We start from the raw sequence: 7,772 nt of genomic DNA on the forward strand, positions 1-7,772 counted from the left end.
TCAGCCTGTCTTTCTTCTGGCAGAGCCCTTGTACTATGAATGAGAGATGAAAGCGGAAAGGGAGTTTCAGTCCTCTCAGACTCACCTCTTTAGAATAGAGCTTCTGCAACATAGGGCTGGAGAGGAAGAACAATACTAGTGAAGGGGAAAATAAGACATTTGGGGGTCTAGCTATCTGAATCTGTGCCAGTAACCTGCCTTTTGACGTACACCCTTGCTTGCTGATAAATGTACACTCTTGCTTGCCGATAAACTCCATTCTTATCAAACTCCATTCTTATCTGTGATGCCTGTCCTACCTTGCAGAACCTGTTTCCTGGAATATTCCCATTTTACAGAGACCATGAACAATGAACCATATACAATCCCCGGAGGGGCTGGCGCCAGTGCTGGCAGGCCTCTGGGTGTGGTCTCACTTCTCCCATCCCAACACACCGGGGTGGGGGAGGGGTGCTGCAAAGCCCACCAAGGGTCCGGAAGCTTGATCCATATTTGTGGGGCAAAGAACTAAAGGGTATAAAGGGAAAGCTTTGTCCATATTCATCACTCAGGATCTGGAGACTGACTCCCCTGAGTCATGGCACTAGTGCAATCTGCAATAAAGGTTATTTTTCTGAATATTCCCTGAATGCCTAGCTGATTAATTCTCCCGTGCCACCTGGCAACTTATCTGCAACACTAGCAGCCTTCCTTCCCCTCTCAGGGTGAAACTGAGACCCTAGACTAGGAATTGTGGGGAAAGGGAGCACTTGTCTTCCTGTCCACACCAGTCCTGAGTAGATATTTCGTTGTATAGAGCTATGGGGTTGGTCATGGGAGCAAGTTGTGGCTCAGATACCACAGACTCTCACTATTCTTACTGAGATTTCAAAGATTTTCTTGGATAACTGCTTCTTAATTTGCTGTATGTCATTAAGACTATTTCCAGAGATTTTAAATGTTTTTTAAAATAATTGTCCAATGCTTAAATGGTTATTTCACTGCAGAAAAATTCATTGAACTTCTCATATCACCATTCTGGAAGCTCTGCCTGTCCATGGGCTATTTTTTTATATAAGGAAGGATGATGCAGAAGGTGGAGCCAATAGCTATGGACAATTATTCTCAGAGAGCAGAACTGGACCCTAATTTAAAAAAACACAAACACAACAAAACAAAACCTAGTGATACATGCCCAGCTGGATTTCAGAATTGCTATGGACTATTATATGTCTGCTCCCCTCCTTTGTGAATGGGAATGTCCACCTTCGTTATCATATTTCTATTTCACTATTATATGTTGGGAATGTAGAGGTACATGGCTTATTTCTTTGTTTCACAGGTCTTCAGATCTAGATGATCTATACTCAAGGAACTTCACTGAAAGAGCCTTATCTCCACCTATACCTGATTTAGCTGATGAAATCCTGGTCCTGAAAACTGAAACTGATTTCAAAATAGGCTGAGATTTCTGGAGGCTTTTTTGAGGGGTTGAGTGTATTTTGCATGTATGAAAAATATGAATAATTTAGAGGGGGGATGTGGTAGATTTTAAATGGTTGCAAATTTTTTGTCACTCATCCCATTGAATATGGGCTGGCTTTCATGACTTGCTTGGAATAATGGAATATAATGGATGTGATGTTCTAGGACTTTAGTCACAAGATCAGAAGAAACCTTGATCTTCTGTCTGGGACTTTTTGGACTCTATCTACCATCCTGGGAGGAAATCTAAGCAGTCACATGGAAAGTAACATATAGCTGGAACTGAGATCTCTAGCTGATAGTGCTAGCTGAGCTCCCAGCTGACACCCAACACCACTTTGCCAATAATGAAAAAGATTTGTTTTGGAAGTGATAACTAGTTTCAGTAGCTTAAATTTCAGTATCATCCAGTTGATACTGTGTAGTAGAAATGAACATTTCCACCCAAATTATAGATTCATGAGTAAAAATACATGATAGCTACTGTTTTAAGCCACTAAGTATAGGGTGGTTTGGTATAATAACCAAAATATTCTTCAAACCAGCAATTTATATGCCTACCATAATAAATTCTTGTATGTGTGAATATAAAACCATACATGAGGATGTTTATTACAGCACTCTGTATGAAAGTGAAAATGTTGAAATAATGTATCTGTGGCTTATAATGAATGAACTAGATCTATCTGTATCAACACATACAGTTTAAAAAACAATCTTAAGCAGTAACAGCAGTTTGCAAGAAGATACATGCAGCAGATTCTATTTATATATATAAAGAGCCAGGGAACAGACGACCAGTCCATCCCCTGGTCCTCAGCCTCCATTGATCATGGGATGGCTAATGGGGGAACCAGGGTCCCTCAGGCTCCAATGAATCTGTGGCAGCAGTGACTGGAGAGCAGGCAGAAGGCAGACCACTTGGTCCCTCCACCAGCCCGCAGGCCCCAATTGATCAGGGGATGGTTAACAGGGAACCGGGAGTGAGTGGTGCGGGGACTGGCGAGCAGCTAGAAGGCAGGCCTCTTGGGTCCCTCCTCCTGGCCTTCAGACTCCAATCAATCGGTGGTGGAGGCGGGGGGGGGGGGGGCGGGGGGGGGGACTGGGGAATAGCTTCCTTAGTAGTCCTGTAGGTTCAATCTCCAGAGGACAGGCCAGGCACCAACAGACCAGTGCCTCCGGCATGATCCCGACAGCACTGCTGGCCTCCTGGAACTCGGCCTCGGGCACTGCGGCCACTTCCCCTCCCTAGATGCTCCACAAGGAAGAAAGGATACTGCCAGCAGCACCAGGGGTGACCAGCGGTGACTGACTGCTCTCCCTGTGCTTCCTCCAGGTCACTCGAGCCGGCCCCCGCTCCAGATGAAGTGTGATCACTGCACACGGAAGGAATGTAGTAAGAACCAAAAATCGATGACAAAGAGAATGCCGCAATCAATGTCCGGAGTCGGGCTCAGGAGAACGGAGAGAAGGGAGAATTCCATAAGTTGGCCGATGCCAAGATATTTCTGAGTGACTGCCTGGTGTGTGACAGTTGTGTGACTGCAGAGGAAGGAGTCCAAGTTTCTCAACAGAACACCACGGACTTCTTCCATGTTCTGAACCTTAATAAGAAATGTGATACCTCACAGCACAAGGTGCTTGCAGTGTCCCTGTGTCCTTACTCTCTGCCGTATTTTGCTGCTAAATTCAACCTCAGTGTCACTGATGCATCCAGAAGACTCTGCAGCTTTCTCAAAAGCCTTGGGGCGCACTGTCTTTGACATGAAGATAGCTGTGGACTTCAGCATCCTGGAGAGTCAGAAGGAATTTGTGTGTCGGTACTGGCAGCACCGTGAGGAAGAGCCCCAGCTACCCATGCTGACCTCTGCCTGCCCCGGCTGGGTCTGATATGCAGAGCGTGTGCTGGGTCACCCCATCACCCCCACCTCTGCACGGCCAAGTCTCCCCAGCAGATCATGGGCTCTCTGGTGAAGGATTATTTCACCAGACGGCAGAACCTGTCCCCAGACAAGATTTTCCACGTCATTGTGGCCCCGTGTTATGACAAGAAACTGGAGGCCCTTTGAGAAGATGTTCCCACAGATTTACATAGTTCCCAGGGTGCTGACTGCATGTTAACCTCAGGTGAAATTGTCCAGATAATGGAGCAAAGTGACCTCGCCTTGAATGACGCCGCCGTGGACACTCTGTTTGGAGACATGAAGGAGAAGGAGGTGAGGCTCCAAGACGGTGCCAGCCCAGATGGGTACCTGGAACACATCTTCAGGCACATGGCCAAGGAGCTGTTCAACGAGAACGTGGGAGTGCTCACCTACCGCACCCTGAGGAACAAAGGCTTCCAGGAGGTCACCCTTGAAAGGGATGGAGAGGCTCTGCTACACTTTGAGGCTGCTTACGGCTTTCGGAACATCCAGAAAGCTGGATGGTCCTGAAGCTGTAGAGGGGCAAGTTCCCCTGCCACTTCGTGGAGGTCCTGGCCTGCACCGGGGATGCCTAAGCGGCAGGGGTCAGGCCCAGGCGGACGACGGGTGTTCAGACAGGGCACTGCTGCGGCAGATGGAAGGCATCTACGCTGCCATCCCGGTGTGACCCCCAGAGACCAGCACCCATGTGCAGGAGCTGTACCAGGAGTGGCTGGGACGGGGAGGCGACTCCCCCTGGGCCCAGGTGGCCCTGCACACCGCCTAGCAGGGCTCAGGGCAGCCTGCCAGGACAGCAAGTGGTAAAGGTCCAGCAGACGCCCGGCCTGCAGGCCGCCTGAAGAGGGGTGTCAGACAAGTGAATGAAAGGCTTAGGATCTCTGTCATCTCTTTGGTTTTCAGAATTCCCTGCTGCCCATCTGTTGGCTCCCTCCCTCTGAGGGGCACTGTCGTGGTCACATGGGTGCAACTGGAATATTATATCTCAAGAGGATTGCCCCAATGTACGCATCCTTTTATCCGATGGTGAAAAAATCCCAAATAACAAGAATGGAGACAGACTACTGTCCTTTAGGCTTAAAAAAAAACCCAGAAGTGTCCTGCGAACAGCTGAGACTTGGTTCTGTCCACGCGCCTTAGAGAGATTGGATGAGGAAATGGCCCAGTTTGGCCCTGACTTTACCCACTTATGTTACTCTTGAAGGTGTCTTTGCCACATTTGAATAAACTGCCACCTTTTGGAATAGGGGCTCATACGAAAGTCTGCATTCTCAACTTTTCTTGAAACAGATCTATGTTCTGCAGCTGTGGCCACCATCCTGAGACCAGGTCCTGTCGCTGGGAATCAGGGGGCACTGGAATGGAGGCCCCCTCCGTGCCCTTTTACATTCAGGGATTGAGTTGAACTCACTTTGGGGGATGCCTGGCAAGGGTGACAGGTGTCACAGATGGAAACATGGAGAATGGAGAGGGGGACACCCTGCTTGGTCCCTCCCTGGTGGGGTCAAGCAGATGAAGGCCAGACAGCCTGCCCCACAATTGGGTGAGATAGCATCCTCTGTGTCTACCTCTCACCCCATGGGCCCGGCCACTCCCCTCAGCTCCTGGCAGCCCTCTGCGTTCCATGACAGTGCACTCTGCCCTCACATGCTGCTCACCCTAACTGAGAAGGAAGAGAGCAGTTGGCCCACAGAACTACACGGAAAGATAGGGCTCATGGCTGGCGAGCACAGTGGCAGTGGCAGGAGCCTCTCCTGCCTCCATGGCAGCACTAAGGAGCAGCGAGCTAAGTGGTAAGGAGCAGTGAGCAGGCAGGGGGTAAGGAGTGAGGGGTCCTGGACTGTGAGAGGGATTTCCAACTGTCGGCTTAGGCATGCAGACATCCCCTGAGGGGCCCTGGACTGCGAGAGGGTGCAGACTGGGCTGAGGGACCCCCCCACCCCAGTGCATGAATTTTGTGCACTGGGCCTCTAGTATACACACACACACACACACACACACACACACACACACACACACACACACACACATATATATACATATATATATATATGTATACAAACAATGCTACACATTATTTATGGACATACATTGTTATAGTAAATGTATAAAACCAAGCAGCTGATGAATAAACATCATCATTAGGAAAATGGTTCTCTCTGGAGAGGGGAGAGGGAGAAAGAAGGGTTGGAAGTGGGGTTGTACCTGTAGTACTAATGTTTTACCTTTTTTAATCTTTTGTTATTTTTTTAGAGCTCCATAAGATAAAGTATTTATATCTGTTTTATGTTAGTGGTAGGCACAGAGGTAGGTGTATGCTATATTATTTTCTGTAATTTGTGTGCCTGAATTCATTCATATTTACAATTTTACTACAAAGAGGGAAATATTTGATATGTACTCATTAATCACTACAATATATGACTGCCATTTTGGGGGCCATGATTGACAATAAAGATTTAAATGTCTTTGCATACTATAAAATGCACCCTTTTAAATTGTGCAGTTTGGCCCAGCCCATGTGGCTCAGTGGTTGAGTGTTGAACTATGAACCAGGAGGTCATGGTTCAATTCCCAGTTAGGGCACAGGTCCTGACTGTGGGCACAATCTCTGATAGGGGATGTGCAGGAGGCAGTCTATTGATGTTTCCTTCTCACATCGATGTTTCTCTCTCTCTCTCTCTCCCTTCCTCTCTCTCTAAAAATCAATAAAAAATCTTTAAATTTTACAGTTGGATGAGTTCTGACAAAATATACACCCATGACACCATCACCACAATAAAAATGTAGAACATGGACATCACTCCAAAAGTTCCCTCATGCACTTTTGCAGTCAATCCCACCACATGTGGCCCCAGGCAATCACATATCTGCTTTATGTCACTATGAATTAGTTTTACCTTTTATAGCAAAGGGTGTAAATGAATCATACATTAGGTTCAATTTTGTGTTTGGCTTCTTTTGTTCAGCATAAGAATTTTGATTCCTGCAACAGAGAGGAATTGACAGGTCTGCTCCAACCACCAAGACAAGAGGAGAAACAGTCCAGAGATGGAAGATGCTGACGACGCCTTGGCACGCTAGCAGTCAGCAGCTGTGCGACACAGCAGGTTGCCTAGGACCAAACCAGAGAGGGTCGGACCTGCATTGCCACCATGTGCCCACCATCCAGATATCATTGCTGACATGTACACTTAAGGAACTGTTTGACATTTAAATGGGGACTCAAACATTTTTTGTTTTTATATGTTTATTTCTAGTCTGCAGAGGCAAGATTTTTTAAAGGAAAGAAATTGGGAAAAATAGATACAGAGGCAAAGAAGCATTGAATAGACTGTCAAACTACAGCGGGAAGGCAGAGGAGGTTGGGGGGGGCTGTAAGAGATCAACTGAAGGACTTGTACACATGCATATAAGCATAACCAATGGATACAAGACACTGGGGCAGGGGGGCAAGTAAAGGCATGTACTGGGGGGAAGGGGAGGCCGGGGGGAGGTCAATGGGGGAAAAAAAGGAGACTTATGTACTACTATTTGTAATACTTCAAACAATTAAAAAAATTAAAAAAAAAGAATTTTGAGATCAATATATGTAATAAGTGCATCAGTAGTATGTCCCTTTGTATTGCTGATTAGTATTTCACTGTATGGATACACACTATTTGTTTATTCATCTACTGTTAGACATTAAAGTTGTTTCCTGTTTTTGGCCATCTATACTAACAAAAGGGTAATATGCTAATTAGACTGGGAGACCTTCCAGGAGACCTTCCGGATGTCCTTCCAGACAAAGCCATGGTGGTGGGGCTGAGGCAGAGGTGGTTAGGGGCGATCAGGCGGGGGGGAGGCAGTTGGGGGTGATAAGGCCAGCAGGGGGGTTAGTAGGGGCGAGCAGGCCAGCCCGGGGGCCAGTTGGGGTGAGCAGGTCGGTGGGGGGGCAGTTGGGGGCAATCAGGCCAGCAGGGGAGCAGTTGGGGGTGAGCAGATAGGCAGGGGGGGCAGTTGGGGGTGAGCAGGCTGGCAGGGGAGGCAGTTGGGGGTGAGCAGGCTGGTGGGGAGGCAGTTGGGGATGATCAAGCTGGCAAGGGGGGCAGTTGGGGGCAAAAAGGCTGGCGGGGTGGGCAGTTGGGGGAGAGCAAGCTGGCAGGCAGAGTGGTTAGGGGGGATCAGGCAAGCAGGCAAGTGAGTGGTTAGGAGCCAGCGGTCCCAGATTGCGAGAAGGATGTCTAATATCCCCTGAGTGGTCCCAGATTGAAGAGGGTGCAGGCCTGGCTGAGGGACACTTGCCCCATGCATGAATTTCATGTACTGGGCCACTAGTTATCAATAAAACTACTAGGAACATTCATAGGTAACTCTTTTTTGTGGACATTGGTTTTTATTTCT

At 47.9% G+C, this 7,772-nt stretch overlaps 1 pseudogene across 1 annotated transcript; it reads left to right on the forward strand.

Annotated features, from left to right (window-relative positions):
• Positions 1 to 2,826: 2,826 nt before the first annotated feature.
• Positions 2,827 to 4,155, forward strand: LOC308239685 (nuclear prelamin A recognition factor-like; annotated as a pseudogene). The gene has a single exon. The product of its transcript is annotated as a nuclear prelamin A recognition factor-like (transcript).
• Positions 4,156 to 7,772: the final 3,617 nt, after the last annotated feature.

The sequence above is a fragment of the Plecotus auritus genome (genome assembly GCF_963455305.1).
Source record: "Plecotus auritus genome assembly, chromosome: X".
NCBI lineage: Eukaryota > Metazoa > Chordata > Mammalia > Chiroptera > Vespertilionidae > Plecotus > Plecotus auritus.